Consider the following 24,139-nt stretch of genomic DNA (forward strand, 5'->3'; position numbering starts at 1 on the left):
ATCATTAAAGTCCTGTTTTGTTTAGCTTTTCATGTCAAGTCTTGTATGAACCACATTTTGTATGTCAATTTGAAATGCATTTTTTTTTTTTTTTTTTTTGCTGAAAGGCTAGTCTCCTGCTTGTACAAGTTACTTAAGCAGTTTTTTTTCAGAAGGTGAGCATGATGTACATGAAGCAAATTACATAAAGAAATCACAGTAGTTTTGATGCACTATAATAAATCCAATCGGATAAAATTGAACAGATTACACTATAAAAAATGTATTTTTCCCAAATGCATGCTGTTTTTTATATATATACATTTTGTTCGTTCTTTCCGCTTTTCCCAGTTAGGGGTCGCCACAGCGGAACTCCGGTCCGCTAATGATTGGCAGTAAATTTTTATGGTGCCAATGTGCCAGCTCAATGCCCAAGCTTCAACGAAGGCATGCCCATTCACGCATGTCTTTCGAATGCCACTCGACCGCGGGCTCCACACAGAAGGTGCTCCAGCCAAGAATCGAATGGGAGAACCTCTTGCTGTGAAGCGACAATGCTACCGCTGCACCACCGTGGCTTTATATATATATATATATATATATATATATATATATATATATATATATATATATATAAAATATATATATGCATAGAGAGAGAGAGGTGTGTGTGTGTGTGTGTGTGTGTGTGTGTGTGTGTGTGTGTGTGTGTGTGTGTGTGTGTGTGTGTGTGTATATAAATAAAAATGTAGTATTATGCAACGAAACTATAGCCTCCTTCATCCCGCGATAAAGTAGGGATTGTGATCTCACATTTTTGTTCTATTTACCTCCAAGTATGTACCATATCCATGTTAGTGTGATCTCCTCTGCAGTATTTGTAGAGATCAGGATGCAAGATCATCTGCTTTACATTTATTTTTATGAAGTTCAGTAGTTGAGGTTAGACAATGCAATCAGTATCCTCCAAATGAAAACTCAAAATTAGATCTCTGATAAGTTGATGTATTTTCCAATGCTTCTGCCTCTAGTCTCTGGCTAGTTAAGAGTCAACATTTTCTCCCTGTATCAGTCAGGGTTTTCTTTAAGCACAACAGTTTCCTTCCAAAAAAGAAGCTACACACATATTATCTTACTGCTATGAAACTGTCTGGGTTTGTGCAGCTGTATATATTGATCCAGGTTTCTCTTGTAAAAGGAATTGTTGAATCAGTAGGACAGACTCCATTGTGAAAGCTAGCTAATTAAACACATCTCTTTCTATGACTTACTAGAAAATGTCTCATTGCTCAGCTCAGTGTATTGAGGTAACAAGGTTTTAGCAAGCAGTGGGTTAGTTTCCCTCAATATCCATTGAAAAATGTGACAGAGCAAGTCATTTAATCTAACAGTGTCTCTTGTTACCCCTGAAAATGGATATTGTGTCTAGTGGTCTTACCTGGAAAACAAAAATAACCTCTCTCAGTCAAGGTTTTAAAAGCATAAGCACAAATTACTTCTTTAACTTGTGCTGCTGCTGTTTAACACTCCATAATAAATGCCTACAGAAAATAGTGTGCATCTGGACATTACTGCCCTGTTACTAAAGGCTTGAAAGTACACAGCCCTATTACTAAAGGCTTGAAAGTACACAGCCCTGTTACTAAAGGCTTGAAAGTACACAGCCCTGTTACTAAAGGCTTGAAAGTACACAGCCCTGTTACTAAAGGCTTGAAAGTACACAGCCCTGTTACTAAAGGCTTGAAAGTACACAGCCCTGTTACTAAAGACTTGAAAGTACACAGCCCTGTTACTAAAGGCTTGAAAGTACACTGCCCTGTTACTAAAGGCTTGAAAGTACACAGCCCTGTTACTAAAGGCTTGAAAATACACTGCCCTGTTACTAAAGGCTTGAAAGTACACTGCCCTGTTACTAAAGGCTTGAAAGTACACAGCCCTGTTACTAAAGGCTTGAAAGTACACTGCCCTGTTACTAAAGGCTTGAAAGTAAAGGCTTGAAAGTACACAGACACAGCCCTGTTACTAAAGGCTTGAAAGTACACAGCCCTGTTACTAAAGACTTGAAAGTACACAGTCCTGTTACTAAAGGCTTGAAAGTACACAGCCCTGTTACTAAAGGCTTGAAAGTACACAGCCCTGTTACTAAAGACTTGAAAGTACACTACCCTGTTACTAAAGACTTGAAAGTACCCTGCCCTGTTACTAAAGACTTGAAAGTACACAACCCTGTTACTAAAGACTTGAAAGTACACAGCCCTGTTACTAAAGACTTGAAAGTACACTGCCCTGTTACTAAAGACTTGAAAGTACACAGCAATGTGCCACTATAACTTAGTTGCATGAAGGATAGAGATATTATATGCCAGGTAAAGCAGGCCTTCTGCCTCTAGGATGTTCCTTTTCTAATGCATACAGATTCAATGTCTAAGATGGAATTCATAGTAAAGGCAGTTGAGCAATGTGTTCTCTGCCACACCATCTAAACATGTATAAACAATTGTAAGTTGTTCCTTTGTACAAACTCTCCTTTCAGCATGGTCAGAAATGTCTGTCTGTGTACAACCATCCATAGAGTTTAGCCACCAACAGTGAAGGAAGAACAGATGCTGTAGCTATATGTCACCATTATGCCAAAGAAAATACAAATGCACTCTATCCATTCACATTGTGTCATTCCGTGTAGCAATATCAACACCAGCTTTGCACTAGCAACTGCATATTACTATGCTGTCTTCATGAATATTTAGACAGAAATTAAACCAGGACTTGATTGGGAGGAGGACAAGTTGGGACGATGCCTGAATTCTGCAACGTATGTGAACTTTAATGCTTATGATTGCACATTATGATTTGTTAACTTTCTTAAACTAGTTAGCATATCTCTTCCCAGTAGCATGAAAGAATACAATATAAATGTTGATCTAAAGCTAACAAGCATCCATCTCAATTAATTTAAATATTGATGTACATCCATAACAGTTAAAGCTCTCATTGGACCCCTGAAGTGTTCATTAAGGCATTCAGCATAATTCTTGATGGAGCACATCCCCTTCTCCAAAATGAGAGATAAAGGAAGATATGGGGAGTAGTTTGCATAGGATGATTCAATACATTTGCTCATGTTCACTTTGTAAATAAGTATAAATGTAAGGATTCAAATACCAGAAAATAAATTTCAGAGATTGGCACTGTAGCCACCAAACCCTGGAACCTACAGCAAAATCATTCACAGACCTAAAGAATAGCTCTATGGTCCATTTCTAATCATGCTGATACCAGAGTTACAGAGTAAATAATGCTTTTGCCATCAGCTACATCTTACATATCTGCTGGTTTATCACAGCACTGCTTCTCTGAAAGCAGATGGTTCATAAAAGTGTGTAATAATATGCTTTATACTGCTTACCTGTACTCTCTTGTTATTTTTCCCTCCTCTATATACAAGCTATTTCTCTTATAGGTCAACTTAGACGTTCACACATATTATATTTTCTGTTATCCAAAAGTAATCACTAGTTGCTATGTTATGCTAACTTACGTCATGTGCATATATTTAGATTTATTGTAAAACCAATATATTTAGATTTATTGTAAATCCAAGTTAATCCACCCTGTATGCCTTTATCATAATATTGGAGCTTTTCTCTCTGGGCCTACAATGAAAATTGGTTAATTCTGGCCAGTTGGACTTTCCCCATAAATAAATGTAAAAAAATAAAGAAATAAGTCATCCTAATATGAGAAATGTGTCATAAAAACTATATCAAATTAGGCGTCTCCAAACACTCACCTGATCAAAACATTACCATAGTACATTATCTCCATGTGCACTGCACTATCTGATGGGAGCTTTAAAACTTTCTAGAGGTATTTAGTCCTCCCACATTATATGTTACAGCAAATACACACTGTAGCATCATAACCAAGGCTGTCTATCACACTGCAGCCAATAAGTACTGACTGAAGGAAACCATACAAAAATGCCTCTGCTTACGCAAAACCCCCAACATTTATCAGTGAATACAATAAGGTCATGGCATGGTACTTGGAGTAAAGTTTGAAGTATATACTATGTGCATCTGCATAAAATCTATAGGATTCAGTCCATAAACTGCCAGTGATAAACAAAAAAAATGGTTTAGCTTTACACCATGCTTGAATCTTTGTATGCTTTTATTTGCGAGCATGTGGAACTTGTACAGGTTTGTATTTAATATTACACTTATGGTTCTAGGGATATAAATAGCAATAAACTCAAGATTATAAATCAAGAAGAAAACGAATTAGACAGGAAATGGAAGGACAAGTCTAGGACTTCTGCAAACTTCTTCAGTGTTCAAATCGAAATACACATGTAATAAACCTTAGTGACCTTAAATCTATATTGAAATCACATACTGGAAAAGTTACAGCAAAGTTGAGAAAATATACCATCCCTTTCAAGAAAAAGTCCTATCTCTGTAGATTATGGCTTTGTTATTTCTCTCATTATTTGCAACAATGTCGTACAAATATTAAAACAGATATTCTATATACAACATATTATTAATCAACAGCAAAGTTATTGTCTGGCAGTCTCGCTTTAACATGAAGCTGATTTGCACTACAAAACTGACAGAGAAAACAGATTTATTATAAGGCTCAAACAGTGATTTTTAGTAAATCAGATTCGTGCTGTTCCTTAATTATTATGTTACCAGAATACAGCAATAGCTGTCCATTAGTACCCTTTACAGTTACATGCCTTAGCAGCATGTAACTCGTCAGCTATACAAAATATCCTAGCAAAACTGCATTATCACTAACTAAATGCATCCAGTCTAATGCAGTTCAACAGATGTTTTACTCAGAACTCGTACGGAGCTCTCGCACAAAATTGATGTATTTTCAAATTTAAAGTTTTCTGTATATTATCTTTAATTTGCTTATATTATGCACACTGGTTTGCTATTACTATCAGCCCACATATTTTGCATCAAAATCAGGCCTTCGGAAAACAAAGTTACAAGAAATATCAGATGTAAATAGAAAATTCACCCCGTGGATCACTCCAGTGGCTCTGCTCGACAGAGGCACTGGGGACTATGGTCGGGTGGCACGATGTTAGGGTAATCCTATGGGCTAGGCTTATAAAGGCTCCAAGGCTATTAGTCTAGTACACACCTACATACCAAAGAGTTTCTAACCCCCCTTACAGTATCTGCCCTTTGTCTGTAATAAACTGGTTTATACTAGAACACCTTGTCTGAAGGGTTAATATCTCAATCATACATCTCTCTGAAAAGCACTACTACTTTGCAGGCTCACTTTTGTCAGTTTTTACCTCTAAAAATGAATTTGCACACCCTAGTTAGCATGATGTCTGTAAATGGTCACACTTTGCACTAATGTGTTATATTCTTATTCTGCAGCTCTTAGTATACGGCTAATAACCCAAAATGTCTTATAAATTACGTACATTCATTCATGCACTTGGATTTCGAAGCATCGTTTTACGTTCATTTCTATACACTGGCATTGCTTGTAATCAGTGCAACAAACTGTAGTGTCACTGAGATGCCAAACCTGAAAGCGTTATACCACACGTGAAAGCAAGTGTTAAGATTCAGTTATCGGTGTTTAGGTTCTTTAGCATCATAGGTTTGGCTAAAAATAGTAAAAAAGTACCAGTCAACTAATGTATGGTAAACTGGATAACTCAAAGATTGCTGAATCAACCTTCATAAAACATGAATCTGCATTCCCACCTCGTGTGAATGATTTTGACTAGAGGGGTATATCTTGTTGAAATGGTATGAAATGATTCACCCCTGTACCTGAAACAACAAGGTTTACCATCAGTTAACTCAAAGAAGTCAAGGCGAGTCATTTCTTCCAATACAATGTTTCATTTAATAATTGCCTGTATGTTTTCCAACAGAGAAGCCAGAAATGTACACTTTATACACACAGCATTGCTTTATCCAGCAGTAATTACCTCGTGTTTAAACAATATGCACACACCTGTCCAACTGTTGCACCGACGCGCCCTGTGAAACGTTTACATTTTCACTTTTTGCCCAAAAAACACAAAACTATATGCTTTTAGAGGAGTGATCCTATTAAGGTTCTTAAGTGCATATTTTTGTTTGTGGGCTACTTAGTTACAATTAACTTTTGGTCTCTGTAATTTTAGTACAGGCAGTTATAGACATCTTCGAAGCTTTATAACTCTTTTTCAGAAGGATGCCCAAAAACGCATTCAGTTGAATTATTAGAGGATGCTTAGATATACCATTGCTGTATTCCACATCAGGAAACTACTCACAAACACATCATACAACCACACACACACTGAATTAACATACAGCTAGTAAAACCTATGTTTCGAAAGCCTTGGGGTATTCTCGAATAACTGAAAAACTCAGACTCATCAGTCTTGACTCTCTTAAAATGAAAATGCACTTTCAGCAGACAGTCGGTGTCAAGAGTTCAACACTTTAAACAACAATAAAATAATTGAGGCTGTGTAATAAAGGCGAGAAACCATCAAGAATGATTCACTCTGAATTTACAGAAGATTCGGTATTGCTGTACATGAACAAACTTAACTAGTACTGTGGCTGAGAACTGAAAAAAACTGAACCATTTTAATTAAAATTGCAACGTTCACGCTATCGTTCCAGTACTGCAGAGCAAATCACTGATGCTCTGCCTTTATCGGAAATTGTCATGGGGGGCATTAAACTGGACGTCAAAAATAATGATTCGTTCATTTCTGAGACGTTTTTATCCCATTCAGGCTCGAGACAAAACCAGAGCCTTAACCCATGCAGGCTCGAGACAAAACCAGAGACTTAACCCATACAGGCTCGAGACAGATCAAGAGCCGTATCTTGTACCCTAGAAGTAGAAAACAGATGACAATTTCTAGACGGGGCTCCTGTCCAACTCAAGTTCCAGTATCGAAAAGTATTTACTATCAATGTAGGGTCAGTTGAGTGCGTCTTTAGGTGTGCAGGCACACCGCAACTTTGCAGATAAACACTTAACAATAACATGGAAATCTGATAAGCAGTGTAAGCCATACCCCCAATTCCTACACAGTTTGAATGTTGTGGGCCAGCCCATCAGCACCCCTGATCTTCCAGAAAAGCAGTGCAATCCCCGCACAAAAAGCTATCATACTTCTAACCCACTGTGCAAGGTGTAGAAGGCATTAGGACCCAACAATATGCATTGGCGTACCGTGCAAGCCTAAGGATGTTCTATAATGGAAAACGGGCAGTGAAGCAAACAAAAGACCATTTTATCCAAGTCTTATATATTGTATGGGTCATGAAACAGCGCAATAAGAAAAATAATCTTAACAGCGCGCGCGCGTGTGTGTGCGCGTTTACGCGCGTGCTGTTTAACCTAGTGCTAATTGATATACACTGCCTTCTTTAACAGTGCATCATAATGAGGCAAGGGTTTCCCACTGGTTGCATTCATAGTCTTCGGTGCAGCAGCCACCTGCTCCTTTTCTCCATAATCAATTTAGCACGGTTCACCCTTTCTCAGAGCTGCCTCAAACCCCGTTGGACTTAAGAGTACAACAGTTTAGCTTGCAGACATCTGTATTGACAGCTTCGTTCCTACAGTTCCACTTCAGCAAATAGACTAAATATTCAGCCCCTGGATGTCCGGCTGCACAATAACACCGCACCTCTATCTACATAGGTTTAAGCCAAACAAGAAAAGGACAAAGTGAGTGACTGAAGATGGGCATTTTGTTCTTTTTATCTTAAAAAGTCAGTACAGAATTTCAGCTACAATAAACTCCCTAAAACTACGCAAGTAGCATGCAGAAAAGTATTGTGCATTTTCACAGCTATGTTCACACCGGTTAATATAAGGGTATATGTGCTTTAATATTAGTGCAGTCACACTTGCACCGTGCGGAAGACGGCAATTTATACCTATTTTATACATCACCCTATGTGTGTATTCCCTAAATTACTTGGGCCCCCTCCCCCATAAGATGCAGTTATATTTAACCTTTAATCTTAAAAACAAACTTTTGGAACAAGCGACTGTTTCAGCAAGTTCCCCAAACGTCTACTACATCTATAATTTACCTCACTGGTTGAATAGCAAAGGAAACAGTCACTGAAATTTGTGAAACGCGTCTCTTTATTCTCCTTAGCTGGCTAAAAGGGATTTACTACGCGCTACAGCATTTCATTCTGTACGGGATCAATGGTCCCGATTCATCCACAGCCAAGCCAACAGAAGCAGCTCCAAACCGAGAAAAAGGAGGTAGCAGCTACAGCAAGAGTGTTCATGTGTGCAGGACTTCCATCCTTAGTCTAGAAAAGTCGTATTTCACTGACTGAAAAGAAGGACCCTGGTCATTACCAACGCAGCTGCATTTTGTCAGTAAATCAGTCCCCTAGCATCACAGACCTTTTATCGCACAGAGTGTATATAATTATATCTTCCCATGACAACGGAAATAAATGCTTCTTCATATTTGAAAACCACATAAAGCCTCATAAACGGTGTATTTCAAACCACACCACGTAAATAATCAGTCTGCCCCAACCACTACCTATTAGGTGTCCTGTGTATGTGTTTTCAACTATCGGTACACCCCCCCCCCCCCAACACGCACAGCATTGCACCCTAATGTAGAAGGTAACACTTTCATAACTTGGTATTTTCCACCCATAAGCCATGCATTTATGATTTCCTGACTGCAATTATTCATCATTCTAAGCTGCGCACAAGTTTATGGAGTTGTTCGCAATGAGAGTAAGACACTAACAGTGGTGGTTATTTTATATCTCCCGCAGACAAATGCTTCACATTTAAATTTTTTTACGAGTTAAAGCAAAGTCGGCTTTTAATAACTCAGAATCAGCCTTGGGCATTTTCTGTGACGAGGTTCCTTAACTTTAAGTAATAGCAAAGTAGAATGGCTGAATAAAAAAGAAAAGTAGAGAAAGAAGAAAAACTTAAGTGATGTTGAGCTGTTCACTTACACTACTGTTGTTATCCGACCAGTGCACCATAGCCTGATTGTGTGCAGAGTCCCCACTCAGCGCTGACGAGGTGCTTATCAGTTTTTGTTCCTCAGTCCGGTAGCTGGTGGCACCCTTAGATTGTTCTTCCCGCCACAGTCTGCCAACACCAACAGCACCTGTTCCAGCCACAGCACGGCTCACCCTTGGCCTATCTAGGTTGCTGGCAACTCTAGTATCATCCCTTCCATCGTCATCCGCATGATCTGATCTCCGCCACTCCATTGTCTCATGGTCAGCTTGTAGCCTCCGTTGTACGCTGTCAGTCTTATAGGGGTCTCCTCTCAGACTGTCCACCCAAATGTCACCTGTAGCAATTCTTTGCTCAGAGCTGGGCTCCTTTGCTGGTGGCTCAGATGCTAACGTTTGTTTGCCTGCTGCAGAATGAAATGCCCCAGTGTCCGGTTTCGGCCCAAATGACTGAATATCTCCCACGTTTTCCCCAGACCCTACAGCCATCACATGGCGCTTTTCCTTATGTGTCCAGTCCTCCTCTTGGGTTCGGGTCCCTCCTCGCGTAATCCCCAAACTCAAACCTGGAGCTTCCAAGTCAGCTGATTTGTATAAAACTTGCACCGTCTGTTGCGATCTATCCTGGCTACCAGGTAGTGTTTGTAATCCTACACGGTACTGCGGCTGAACGGCTGAAGATTTAATACAGGCTCTGCAAGTGATGTCTCCCCAGACAGATCCAGAAGTGATGAGGAGCAAAAGCCACGGCCAGAGCGCAAGGTGCCAGCCGGGGCAGCATGGACTAATATCCCCCTCCATCAAGGACCAGCTCTGATACAGATAGCTGTTTTAGGGGGATCTTCCCTTTTCTCCCCGATGCCTCTTAGTCAAATGCTGAACAAATAACAGAGAAAAATACTACAAGCTGTCCTTTCTGCTCTGTGTTTTTAAAAAGTGCTTTTCAGTGAAACTGTTCACGTTCAACGATTTGATCAAGTGAGCCACCACATGGGGAGGAGCTGAACTGAAGCCAAGGCGAGGAGAAAAATACCATACCAGGGATTCATCGCGGCTGCATTTAAAATGCAATCATGTCATGTTACACCCTAGTGCACTGCAGCACTAATTGTTTTAGAACACCTCGCGGCTGCCCACACCGAACACAGCTAGCACGATCCAGAATACACGCGCACCTGCTCCTTGTAGCAGCTCTAAACTATTTGCACGCCAGAGCTGCGTCTGCACTCCCCTAACCAGACTTGTCATCAAATGGGGCTTTTCTTCTAAGGATCAGGTTATAAATATCTGATTTAATCAAGGATTGCAAACAGTTACGCGCAGCTAGTTTCTATCAGCTTTTTGCCAGCAGTACTAATAGTCGCCTTCATTTTTCTAATATATGCTATTACTTTTTCACTAAATGTAGCAAGTCAGTTCACACCAACCTATTGTGACTCCGGTCTAAAGACATTATAAAAGCCGTGAATAGCAGGTGTGTCTTGTTTATTACAAGTTGGTTCAGTGTCTTAAAGTATCGGCACCGGAGAACAATTAAAAAAAGAGAATAAAAGACAAATCTCCAGCTGTACGAATGTTCAGAATCTTGTGTTTTGACTCTAACATAACATAATCCCAGCTCTACCCCAATGCAACCGACAATGAAGATATGGGTACTACCAGTAATCTCTCTGCAGATCCATACTTGCTAATTATCATAAACCATATAAGAAAGAGGCTTTGGCGTTAGTGAATGGAAAAGTAGTCGCAGCAACATGCAGTACGCCTAAGTCGAGTGGTACACATTCGTATCTTCAAAGCATTGCAATCTAAAATAATATTCAAAGATAACCCGTTTACAAAACATTTGGGTGCAGATAAAAGTAGTTATGTGCATCTAACTTACATGCTATTTGGTGCACTAATGAAGGATATTGTTATAAGGATAGGTGGTTTCTTTATAACCTGTAACTGCGACTTTATGTTACTCTGCTTATGATGTGCTCCTTAAATCTGACACAAAACACCTTCTAGTGTTAAATCTTAACACAGACTATAGCAATTACCACACTGTTAAAAGAAACAATTAAAACGTGAGGTGGTGAGGAGGTATAATACATAACCAATCACAAAGAACAGTACACCACATAGCCATATCTGTCAACTGTCCACAATTTCATAAACTGTCCAGTTTTTGTCTCATATTTCGATACCTCATAAAATGTGTGGTTTTCTGGAAAATCGTTGGGAATTAATATCTCAAAACAATAACAGAAAATTAAATTTCAGACTCTGTACCCTTCCGAAAATGCATGCTAACACACATCCTGTTTTCCTAGTAACTTTCTAGGTTTATAACAGCAGTAATTAAAATCTGTCTGATTTTGGACCTTTGCCCCACCCCCATTATTTTTGACTTTGCCCGGATTTCTTGCGCTAAAAGGTTGAGGTGTTTGGCTAGGGGCATTCCAAGCTACTGGTCATTTTTTTATCTGACAGCAGCATGACAACACAAATAACTTCATGAGCACGGACCTACATTAAAATACATTCACAACAGAGTGCGTGTTAGACATAATCTCCCTGAAATTCAAGATTTTTTCTATCGTGTCAGTGACTTTCTGTGTAGGGTATTAGGCTCTTATCATTACATCTTACCCTTGGGTATTTCCCTAAAGGCTGATGCTGACTCTAAATACAAATGCACAAATAAACAGTGATGGAATAACATACACATTTTCATATTTGTAGTTCAGCTGTCAGTGTCACATACTTTAAAGGGCCTTGAGGACAAATAAATGCCGTCCCATCCCATTTCCACCATATTCGGCTAAGTATCTTAAACCTTTGCGTGGAAGCTGTTCGTGGAAATACTAACAGCCATCTGTTTTTTTCCCCAAAATGTTTTAATTCATTTTATAACACAATAACTTAACAATATAGTAACAATAAATAAATAAACTATACACAATGTCCATAACAACTAAAAAGCAGTATACATAGGAGAACACTTAAAAGTTCTCTAACAGATTAGACAATTTTGTCCAAGCAATGAAATGATGGGTTGTGTTATTAGTCCTTGCTTTTATAGTAGCAACCTCATTCTTACAAATGTATTTCACAAGATGAATAAACTCAGCTTTAAAGACAGGAGTAGTTTGGGATTTCCAATTTTTACTAACAATTTTCCTTGTTATAGCGCGGATGGACCATAATAAAAACGGTTGTTTCTTTAGGAATGACTTCGGGAACAGGAACATTGAAAAGGATAAGGGAGTCAGACATTATACAGTTGTCATTCCATAGAGCTTTACAAAGATATTTAAAGTCTAATCAAAAAGGGGAAATTATTTTGCAATTAACAACCATATGTATCCAGTCAGCATCAGGGTGTCCACATCTCCAGCATTTCATTTAATCTTTCTTGTACATTATTGCTAGTCTATGTGGAGTAAAAACACATCTATGTAAAAATTTGCATGTGTATATATACACACGCCAGAACAGGGAAGATGTGGATTCCTTCACCGACTGTAAATAAAGTATTTTTTATCTTTTTCTGAGAATACTTGTCTATTAATTTAACTTGAATAATTCCAAAAAGAAACATCTGTTTTACTAAAATCATTTCTGAGAATTTTATAAATAATAGATATGTATGAAGTATTATTGGGTGAGCTATTAATAATTGTTAAGATAAAATTTAAGACTACGTTACTCTTATTGTATGCCTCTAATGAGGGTACAAGCTTATTATGTCTAAAATCCTTACACGTTTGGATGTCCAGCCATTTGCAATTTTGCAAACTATATCTGCAGATCAAATAGTCTGCAGAACTTATTTTATTAGCTGAGAGAAACTGATTCCAATATAATAGGTCACCCGACTTAAATTCTAACATTTTCAGAGTATCAAAGGACATCAAACATTCATTTGTGTAAGTAATAGGAAACATAATTATTAATAACGTCTTTAATCAATTGATTAAAAAACATAAGCTTTTTAACAGCAATATTTGGTTTATAAGAGGTGTGAGAACACGTTTTGACCTTTCACTTTGAGTGTATGTTTTTAAAATCCATATAATGATGTTTGTATGTATTTGAGTATATGGTTCAAGCAATGTCCTTTAATTATTAATAAGTAAGGTTTCATGTATTGATTTCCAGTATGATGTATAAGAAGTATTATTCCAAAGCAGCACTATGTTAATAAATGCAGAGTTTAAATAAAAATCAAGATTTGGAAACCCTATACCTCCTTCATCCCAGCTTGTGGTGTGCCAGATAAGAGAAATTATTGTTTTTCTGGGATAGCAAAGGAAGTTAAGTAATAAGCTATTAACTTTCTGTTTAATTTTGACAGGTGGAGGAATTACTAGAGTTTGGCCAATGAATAAGATTTTAGGTAACAGTACCATTTTGATTAAAGTTAGTCTGTCTTCAGATATGAAGAAGAGTCTGTTCCAACTGTCTGTTTGACCAGTAATTGAGTTTATAAGTTGTTGGTAATTAAATGTTTTTTTTTTTTTTATAATTAGATTCAATAATGATACCTAGATATTTAATATGCATGCCCTCCCAGTTTATGTCTCTTAATGATCTAAGTTTCATAGTAATATTTTTATTCACTAGAAGTGCCTGAGTTTTATTGTGACTGAATTTTAGACCAGAGATGTTTGCAAAGGAGTCTAGATTATGTAATAGGTGATTTATTGAATTTTCAATATCATTAGAAGTTATTTAAGCAATAACCCATGCCTGGGTATGGGTAATGCTGGATTTACCCATGGTTGGTGTGTTTTGGTCACGAGGGCGAAGCCCGAGTGGCCAGACAAAGACAACCGTGGGTAAATCCAGCATTACCCACACACAGAAGTGGGTTATTGCTATTATAAGTGACATTATTTAAGAAAAAAAAACTTACTTTTCTTAAATAATGGCATTGTATAATGTATCCGTGCTGTCCTTCCACAGCTGTCCGGTATTCTGTGGCAGTTCTGATGTACTGCGCATGCGTATGCTTACACAGTACATCAAAGCTGTGTGTGGAAGCAACGGAGAAAGGAAGATCTCTCTTGCTTTTTAAAAGTGTCTCACTATGTTAAAAGACTTTAACATAGTGAGATAGCTTTAAAAAAAGCAACGGAGAAAGGAAGATCTCAGTTGCTTTTTTTTAAGCTATCTCGCTATTTTTAAACCCATTTAACATAACAAGATTACAGCAACGGAGCTCTTCCATTCTCTGTTGCTGTCTAAAAAAAAAAGACTTATACTAATGGAAAAAGTCCGGGCGACCGGACCTTTTTCCATTATTATAAGTCTGATTTACAATGGGCACGCTGACCAATCAGCTTGCACGTTATGGAATATTGATGGGGGGGGGTCATTGTATAATAGTAGGTCATCAGTAAACAGTTGTATCCTGGGGGATAATTTGTCTGACACTTTATATCCTTTAACACTGTCATTATTTCTAACATAATTTGCAGGAGGCTCAATAGTCAGAACAAGGAGTAATGGGGAGAGGGGGCACCCATGTTTAGTACCTCTTAATATTTCAAATGGGCTACATAGATAAGATCCAATCTTTACATAGGCTATGGGCTTTTCATATAGTGTTTTAATTAATCCTATAAAGTTTGGGGAGAAATTGTAATTTTGCAGAGTGTTAATCATATATGGCCAACTTCAGGAGTCAAAAGCTTTATCTATATCAAGGCTTAAAATAGAAAGCTAATTTTTTTTCTTGTTTGCTAAGTCTGTTAAGGACAGTAATCTAATTACATTGTCTTGTACCTATCTGTTTTTGATGAACCCAGTTTGGTTTTCATGAATTAATATTGAAAGAATATTATTTAATCTGTCTGCTAAGAGGGACATGAATATCTTATAGTCAATGTTAAGCAAAGAGATTGGCCTGTATGATGTGCAAAGTTTGGGCTCTTTATTTGGTTTTAAGATGGGAAAGATGATAGAATATTTCCACAAGGGAGGGATGTTTGCTGTAGTTTTAACTTCTTGGAATGCATTGAGTAAGATTTTCAAGATGTTATTAGGTAATTATTCCATGGAATAATAAATAATTATTGCAGTTGGATTTATCCTCGGCCTTGCTGGACATCTGTTATATTTGTAATTTATTTTTGGACTTTGTCTTGGTCCTGCCGCACTCTTGGAGTTTATTTGAATATTGCTTACTGTTGTGTGTTAGTGGGACCATGGCTGAGGGCATGGAGATTGAACTGGACTACAATCCAATGGAAGGTACTGTTAATTCTCTGTGTAACGGACAGAATACTATGAATCTAACACTTCTACTTAAATCTGCCTGCAATCCATTAATGGATATGTCTTTCAATGCTGAAGTACACACTGAAGAGGCGACGGACATCAATTCAATGAGTTCTTTTTGTACCTTTCTTAGGCTGCTGGAGGATAAACTCTATGAATGTAAACATCTGCAATGGCAGCATTTTCATTCTGAAGCAGCTATACATCATCAAATTGTCCCCAGAGGGTTGAGCATATTAAAAATGCCCTCTTATGGGGACAGTTTACTTGAGCTGCTGAAACACTTGCAAATAATAAACTTACAGCTGAGCTTTGACTATATCCGCCTGATGACTGACTACTTTCATTCGGAAGAAGACAGCCTGGCAAGGGACGTAAATGACATGTATTTCAAACTGTGCGAAACCTTTAAAGGTGATGTATATGCAGGGCTGCTTGAGGAAATTCTCAGTAAAATATCTTTATATGAGCGGAAACTTCAAAATTAAAAGTTCAAGAAACTAAAGACAGACACTGCGGATTTTTGCAAAGGCTTTGTTTTTTTCCTGACCTAGGAGCAATCAACCAATGGAATCTACTGCAGGTGTTTTAAATGAGCCAGAGTGCCCTATCACAGCAGTGGATTATCAGGAAGGAAGGTCTCTGATAAGAGACGTCATACAGTGGACGTCCATAATTAGAAAGAACAAGGTAATGCTTCAGCTCCCAGTGATGTGACCATGTCTAGTAGGTTTGGTTTGACCACAAATGGAACCCCTGGATGTAGGATGAACATGAATGAGAATGTTGAAATAAGGGCCGTAATTGATCTGGGTGCTAATAATGTCCCTGATAGCAACTTGAGAGGGGAATTAGCTGTGAGACCTAAGACTTATCCTAGAGTCAGAATGGATCCAGCTTTAGTTACTTTTTCTACCTCTGAACAGCTTCAGTCTTTAATTTCGTTCTTTTTCACCGAACCACTACCCATCCAACAAAAGAAATGGATGGGGCGATCACACAGTCAGAAATGGAGGACCAGAGTGGATTCAGATACCTCAGTGAAACAGAAAGGACCAGCGACGAGATGTCACAGGCAAGTAACTTAGTTTTTAATCTGTCCACATTTGCGTTAACAGATTAACAAATTGCTGTTTTAAATAGGGGGTTATGTTTTGTACCCACTGTGAAAACTGACTTAGTAAGCACCCTATTGGAGTTGAAGTTATTTGCAAGAAATATCATGCTCAATGTAACATTTCCCAGTGGAACTCTGATATGTAATTCTTTTAAAAGGCCTAGTGTCTTTACACCTGATTTTCTACCAGCCCTGAAAGCAATTATTAACTTGTGTAAGGATGACATAAGGGCATATATAGATATTAAACAGAAGGGTGCTACTTTCTTTAATTTGACTATTAAAGAAACTGAAGCATTAAATCAATCTGGTTATTAGACCGGCATATAAAAGTGGTGGGATAGTTGTGTTAGATAAGTCAATGTATTTGGATAAAATGCTTAGTATGTTGGGTGATGTACATGTTCATATGAAATTGCAGAGATTTGAAGTGACAGGCCTTATTAATAGGGTAAACTTCTACCTATATGACCTTTTGATGACAGATCAGATAGATTTTGGTTTGTATACGTACTTTATAGTTGACCACCCTACAATAACTCTAATTTATGGTCTAACTAAAATACATAAAGACAGTAAGGATCCTCGCCTATGACCTATAGTTTTGGGTAGAGGCTGGCTGACAGAGACACTATCTTTTTATGTCAAAAAACAACTTAGGTAGGTTCTAGATACTGTCTAGAAAGACACCAAGCAATTCTTACAAGATTTGTATACATGGTCTGCAGACTACACTGATAAAGAAACTGTTTGTGACACTAGATATCAATTCACTTTTCACTGTCATCCCTAATGATGAAGGGGTAGACAATGTAAGAATGTTCCTTTTATCTAATAGTCATATCTCCAATGTAAAGCTTGATAATGTTATGTGCCCTCTTGGAATTGATATTAGAAAATAACATGTTTATCTTTGAATCAGAATACTTCTTGCAGAAAGTGAGGGTTGCAATGGGGACAGCGTGTGTGAACAGATATGCTAACATAGTGCTTGCACACTGGGAGAACCAATCTGTCTTTACTGATGAATGTTACAATGCATATGTCAAGTTGTACAAATGGTTTGTGAATGACGTGTTTTTTGTTTGGCATGGGCCTTTTGAATTGTTATTAGATTTTGTGAGATAGTTAGAGAGTACAACATATTTTCTGTAATTTACTATGCATTACTCTGCAGTAACCATAGATTTTTTTTGGACACTTCTCTAAGTAAGAATATGGTCGGGAGTCTATCTACTAGTATGTACAGGAAATCCTGTAGGAAGATGACATTCTCAAGAGAACAAGTATGCATCCAAGGCACATTCCAAGAAATGTACTTAAAAATCAAGTGCTCAGGATTATGAGGCTACATACTGAAATGGCCTCTTTAGAGAGAGCCTTAGATATACTATGAGTTGATTTGTTGGATAGGGGTTATAGGATAGGGGATATTGAATGGGCCATTGATGAATCTAGAGGGCCCAAGAATGATAAGAATAAGCACAATTTTTCTGATAAATCACTGTAACAAGCAGCAAGGGCACAGATGTATGATGTAGGATGTAATAACAGAGTTATCTTAACTTAACTTACTTAAGTAATGTGAATGTGGTATGTGACGTTGTAGGAAAGAATTGGCCGATACTTATGACAGACCTCAACCTAAGTAAAGTTATAGGTCCCCAACTTGTCTTTACTGATGAACATTATAATACATATGTCAAGTTCTATAAATGGTTTGTGGTTTAAGAACAATAAAACGCTAAAGTAGAGCCTATGTTATAAATGGACCACTTATAATACAAAATATTCGAAATGGAAAGGTACATTTGCCTGCAGGTCATGTAGTGCATGAAAGTATATTTGGTCAGTGAATTCTGTAGTTCATTCAAGGTTATCAAGGAATATTGAGTCTGACGTCTATGCTGACTGTACTGAGAAAGATATAGTCTATCTGGCACAGTGTGGGTTATGTGAAAGTGTTTACATAGGTAAGACCAATCACACCTTGGAAGAAAGGGTGCTAGAACATGTTAAAGATATCAGAAATAAAAAGCCCAGTAATGCATTAGCTAAGCATGTATCTGAATTTGGCGGCACCCACTACTTTAAGTTCCTGGTTTAACAAAAAGTTGATAGTAGCTTAAGGGAGGGGGACATGGTGATTGAAATTGCACATGCTGTGCTAAGATGGATTTTTGACTTGAGAGCTAATCTGCATCCAGGTCTTAATAATAGGTTCATAGGAAGGTACTAGGCTATTGGCCCTGGAGCCTATACAAGCCCAGCCAAAAAGGTACCCTGGCTTTTGCCACCCAAGAAAATTATTTCCTGTGCCAATGTTGAGCAGAGCCACAGAGGTGATCCCCGGGGTTAATTTCCTATTTCCCATCCAATCATCAAGATTTTTCTTGAAGAGTGCTAATGAGGAGCTTTGTTTGATATAGACAGGTAGTTTATTCCAGAGTACGGGAAGTCTCTGGGTCAGGAATCTATCCCTCCGGCATATTCTGTTTATTGTGGTGACAAGGTTTAGGTCCCTAGAGCGTGTAGCTCGGAGGGATTGGGATTTCTTTAAGTGGAGCATGTCCAACAGCTCTGGGTTTGACATAGCATTGCATGTTAGGTGGAGATCACCTCTGAGTAGGCGATATGCGATGGAGTAAAGCTGGAGTTTTTTGAGACGGTCTGCGTAGGGCATCTGTTTGAGGTGGGTAATCTTCTTTGTGAGGTATTTCTGTGGCCTTTCCAGTTGTTGTAGATATCTTGTGAGGTACATACCAAAAGGGGCATTGTACTCTATAATAGGTATAATGAGTGATGAGTAGAGGGGAACAATGACCTCTTTTTTCCTGGATGAGAAACCTTTTGTAATGAGGTGTGCCATGTAGGAGGATTTCCTGACTACTGTGGTGATGTGATTATCAAAGGAGAGACTACTGTCCACCTGTGTCCCAAGGTCTCTTATCACACTTTCGATGTTAAGTATACTACCACCTGTGTGGTAGTTCATGGGTACAGAGTTTTTACCAAAGGGGATGACAATGCACTTTTTGGCAATGAGCTTGAGGCCATGGATTTGACACCAGGCATCTGTCTCAGTGAAGCCCTTTTGTAGGATGTCCACATCGTTAGGAGTTTTGATTATGGCTCCTAGTTTGCAGTCATCTGCGTGTCTTTAAAGCTAGCATTGAAGAAGAAGGTTTGACATAATTGATTTTTCCCATGTGACTATGTGTTTGATTTTTGACTGGCTACTATGTTTTATTTAAAGCTTTTTAAAAGTTGTATTTTATGTTATGGTCTGAAGAAGTGCATTTGCTGTGAAAGCACTTACCATTTTATTATTAAAGTTGGATTTATCCTCAGCCTTGGGGGAAGTATGTTATATTTATTATTTATTTTTGGACTTTGTCCGGGTCCTACCTCACTCTTGGGGTTTATTTGAAAATGATAAGTACCCCTGCCTGCTTTTTGGCAAACGAGTGGTGTAAAAGCACAAGCAAAAATGGGGGTTGAAGGTGTGTAACACAGGAATGGATTGACTAATAAAATGGCATGGCATACACAGATGTAAAATGAAACATGTTAAAGGTGGAAGGAAACAAATGAGGACATTTTATAGTTTTAAATTTCCATCCATCCATCCATCCATCCATCCATCCATCCATCCATCCATCCATCCATCCAAAACCCCCTTTTCCAGTTTTACACTTGTTGTCAGGTTGTCACTTCAACAGTGGCAATCATCTAGAGCTAAGGTTCATACTGCCAGGTGGCTAGTCCTGCTGTGGTTATAGTTTTACATATCTTTTTTTATTAATAATGTTAAGATTATACATAATAAAACATAAACAGCATGTGGTTAAATATGCAAAAAGGGACTGGTATCCTAACAGGCATCATACTTTAAAACATCAGCGAGTATAAAAAGGCATTATATACAGCATATTAACTATAAAATATTGTTTGCACATGCTTGTTGCAGTTTTGAGTCAAACATTTAATCATAAGATAGAACAAAAAGCAAGTAAAGATGACAAAAGAAAAAAAAATGGAACGTGATATCCCCAAACGCCCCCCAAGCATACACACCCTGAACTTAAAACTTTAGAGATGATCTAAACTAACTTAAAAAAACTGAAAATACAACAACCGCACCAGTCTGGTATGCTGACAAATTCCCACTGCCCAAGAAAAGACACCATTTGGGAACAATCTTGTATCTCCTCCTTTAAAAAATAAAATGCAACATAAACAGAGTGGTATTTATTAATCCTACTTCTTGTTAAACAAGATGCTTGGGACAAAACTGAACACAATGCAAACAAAACAAGAGTTTGTGCCCTTCTTGTATACAATTTAAAAACAGATTCTTAAATCTGCTACTTAGTTTCTGAAGCCTTACCTTAGACAAATTAGCAATTATAAGTTATAGATAATGTGATTTTCTTATGAAAATTTAAGTATATGTAAACAAAAACTGCACCCTGATTAATAGATCTGAACAAGGCTCTGTATTAAGCTTTGTTTATTGGCAGAGGTCCTGAATATCCTGGGTGTCTCTTGCATCATTTACAAGACAAACCAGTACCTGAAGTAAGTTACTCAAAAAATAAATAATAATAAATAAATAAATAAATACATTCTAAAATAATCTGCTTACTTCTCCTTGACCTCCATGGTGCTATTGTGTTTTAAAAGTATAAGAAGGATAATACAGCACAGGTTTATTTATGAACTACACAACCGTGTTTGTAAGTGGGCACCATGACAATATTGGAGCCCAAGTTATAATGTTCATATATTACTGTAGCAGAAGTCATTCTTGTTTCCAGGAGTTTATTGTTGACCCTGCAATGCACATTTTTTGATGTTGTCATTAGAATAATCTAGTCCCCTTTTCCCTGTCCCAGTATCTTGTTAATCAATTTTCAGCTTCAGATACCCCTCCCTTTATTGCTAATTTTCATATGTTTCCTCTTATACAGGCAGAATACATGTATTGTCAAGTTTTTATTATACACTTTCTGTTTGTGAAGCAGAACACATTTTTCTGTTCAAAACCTTTAAAATATTGATGTCATAGGAAATTACTAGGCATTTGGTCAAGGAGACCACTGAAGTGCATAGCCCAGATTCTGAATTGCCCCAGAACAAGGAGACCACTGAAGTGCATAGCCCGGATTCTGAATTGCCCCAGAATACTGTCTGGTTAATTGACTTGCTCATTGTCACCCAACTGGCAAAGGGAGGCTGAGCGAATCAAGCTATTGACTATGAAAAACAGCTCATAGCCTCAGACCTCTGTGCTACCTGCAATAGTATCACCTGACCCCTGAACCTTTTGCTGTTAAAACCACAAATAATTGTAAAAACTGGGTAAAGAATACAGAAGGTAGATGAAGTGATGCATTTAAAATAACACCTTGAAGATGTCCATTGCTTTTAATTGCTAGCAGGGGATGTTTGTTTTGTTAAAACACCTTATTTTTCTGTGAGATGAGTAAAGGTGTGCATGTCAAACAGTCTATAAAAACAAATAAACTGAGGAAACAAATGACAATAGTAATACAGATAAAAAATGCATACCCTGAGTTTCAGAAGGGTAATCTTCAAACAATAAAAACAATGTGACTTATTAGACATGAATTAAAGACAGATAAAGTAATTAATAAAAACAGTGTGAATGGTCAATAATAAACATCTGGTGACAATTATGAAAATGACATAATATTTTGTATTGACTATTATGGTACAATAAGGTTATGGTAAAGGAACCCTGACATTTTCCAATCTTTAAAGAGTTTGTCTCCCCCTACTTCCCACCCAGCCCCTTTTTTGAATTGGCAGCAAATTTACAGACTTTTAAATGTTTCAAAATAGTATTAGAGAACGTTGTACTGGAAGTAATACCATAGCAGTGTGCTTTTCCTTATCATTGGTTTTGTTAAATAACCGTTTTAGTTGAATAAATGCAGACCTATTGTGCTTTAACTCTACTGTCATGTTAAGTAATATTATTTCCTTGTGTAAGCTCTTGTCTTGACAGCACATAGCTCATTTATTTGAGATACAAATATACTAGACTGCCATATGATCACACATCACAACACAGTCATTGTTAGCTGCTGGCTGGAAGCACTAACACTGCATCTCTATGAAAGCATACTCTGAAAGTAGATTAGGAATATACAGCCCATATGGCCAATAACTTCCTTACCTCATTGATAAACTGTATTTTCCATACCCTGATTTATCCTAGTTCTCACTAAAATTGCAATGTGTCTTTTTTATACACGTTTGGTTTTTCTACCATTTATGAGTAAACCACCACCCTGGGGAAGGGGGTGGGGTAGTTGCATACATCTGCTAAATTCCTTTTGAAAAATATTGCCCTACATTGCTGCCAGATGAGACTAATTACATTATTAGCTATAGTTACAGATCATCTTTGTCTTCTAATACATTTTTTTGTATGGACTACCTGTCTAGAGCTAGCTGCTAACTTTAGCGTATTTGGAAGTGTCTGCCATGGTATTATTCTTACTCCATCCCGCAGGCAGTGCTCAAATGGAATACCTTCAAGCCCTATAGATGTGCTTTCATTTGCACTCTGGTCACCCACTTATATATATATATCCTGACTATGTATGTCACTGCAGAAATGGCATGTTTTGCATCCCATACTGCGACCTCCAGAAGTAGTCGTAGAAACTGCTTTATTGAAGAATAGCATCTCCCTGCTTCTTACTGATAGTGCCTCTCCAGACTGCTCTAGCCTCCCACATCATTTCATATCAATCAGATGGGGTCTATTTCCATTTGTGTTGATCCAGCAGAGACCCACTACATTTTCATATTGTGATTTGCACAGGATATTTTATTTTACTTAAATAAAGGGGTTTGTATACTTGGTTATTTCTTCTGTCTTGCTCAGTTCACTCTCATACTCTCCCTGACACACAGTGTATTAACCTAATTGCAAAAAAAAAAAAAAAAAATCTTCCCCACGGTCACTTTTATTAAGGCTTGATTTAGTGCTCTTATCTGACATGTACCAGACTTCTTCATATAATGCTGCTAACAAGCATGAACTTTTAAATATCTAAAGCTACATCACATCACAGAAGTGAAATGTTCCTCACAATGCTAAATATTATGCATAAATAATAATACAAAATAATACAGAAATTCATACAGCAATGATCCATTTACACAAACTAAGAAATACCCACATGTCCCTCCATAAAAATTACAAATTATTTGTATTTTTTTCTTTAACTACCAGTTGATATCAACTACATCTTTAACCCATGTATATTATTAGATGGAAACTTCATCTGCCAACAAAGTTCTCTGCACTCCGGATAGTTTTCCCAAGTCCCCAGGCAATGGACCTGTATACACATTCTCCAAAACCATAAATAAAAAAAAAACTTTTTAAATTGTGTACAGCTCCTATCATGTCTGAATAATACATTTTTCAAATTTCCAGTTCTAATAGCACAGCTGTGTTTGCAAACACATTCCTTAAGAGTGCATTCAGTTTTTCCAATACAAAAAGCCCCACGGGGGATCGCAATAGCCAAATAAATTAAAGCTCTCGTAGTACAATAGTCTTTAGGGAGACATGTTATCTGTTCAATGGCATTAAAAGTCTCCCCACTGATTGTCAGATTAAGAACATACATTCATTACAACATCTACATTTAACTGTGCAGAAAGGGATCCCAATTGGTATATAGATATACTCTAATTTATTTTTAACATT

Source organism: Protopterus annectens, chromosome 14.part0 (assembly GCF_019279795.1).
Source record: "Protopterus annectens isolate FY-2018-M chromosome 14.part0, PAN1.0, whole genome shotgun sequence".
Classification (NCBI taxonomy): domain Eukaryota; kingdom Metazoa; phylum Chordata; order Ceratodontiformes; family Protopteridae; genus Protopterus; species Protopterus annectens.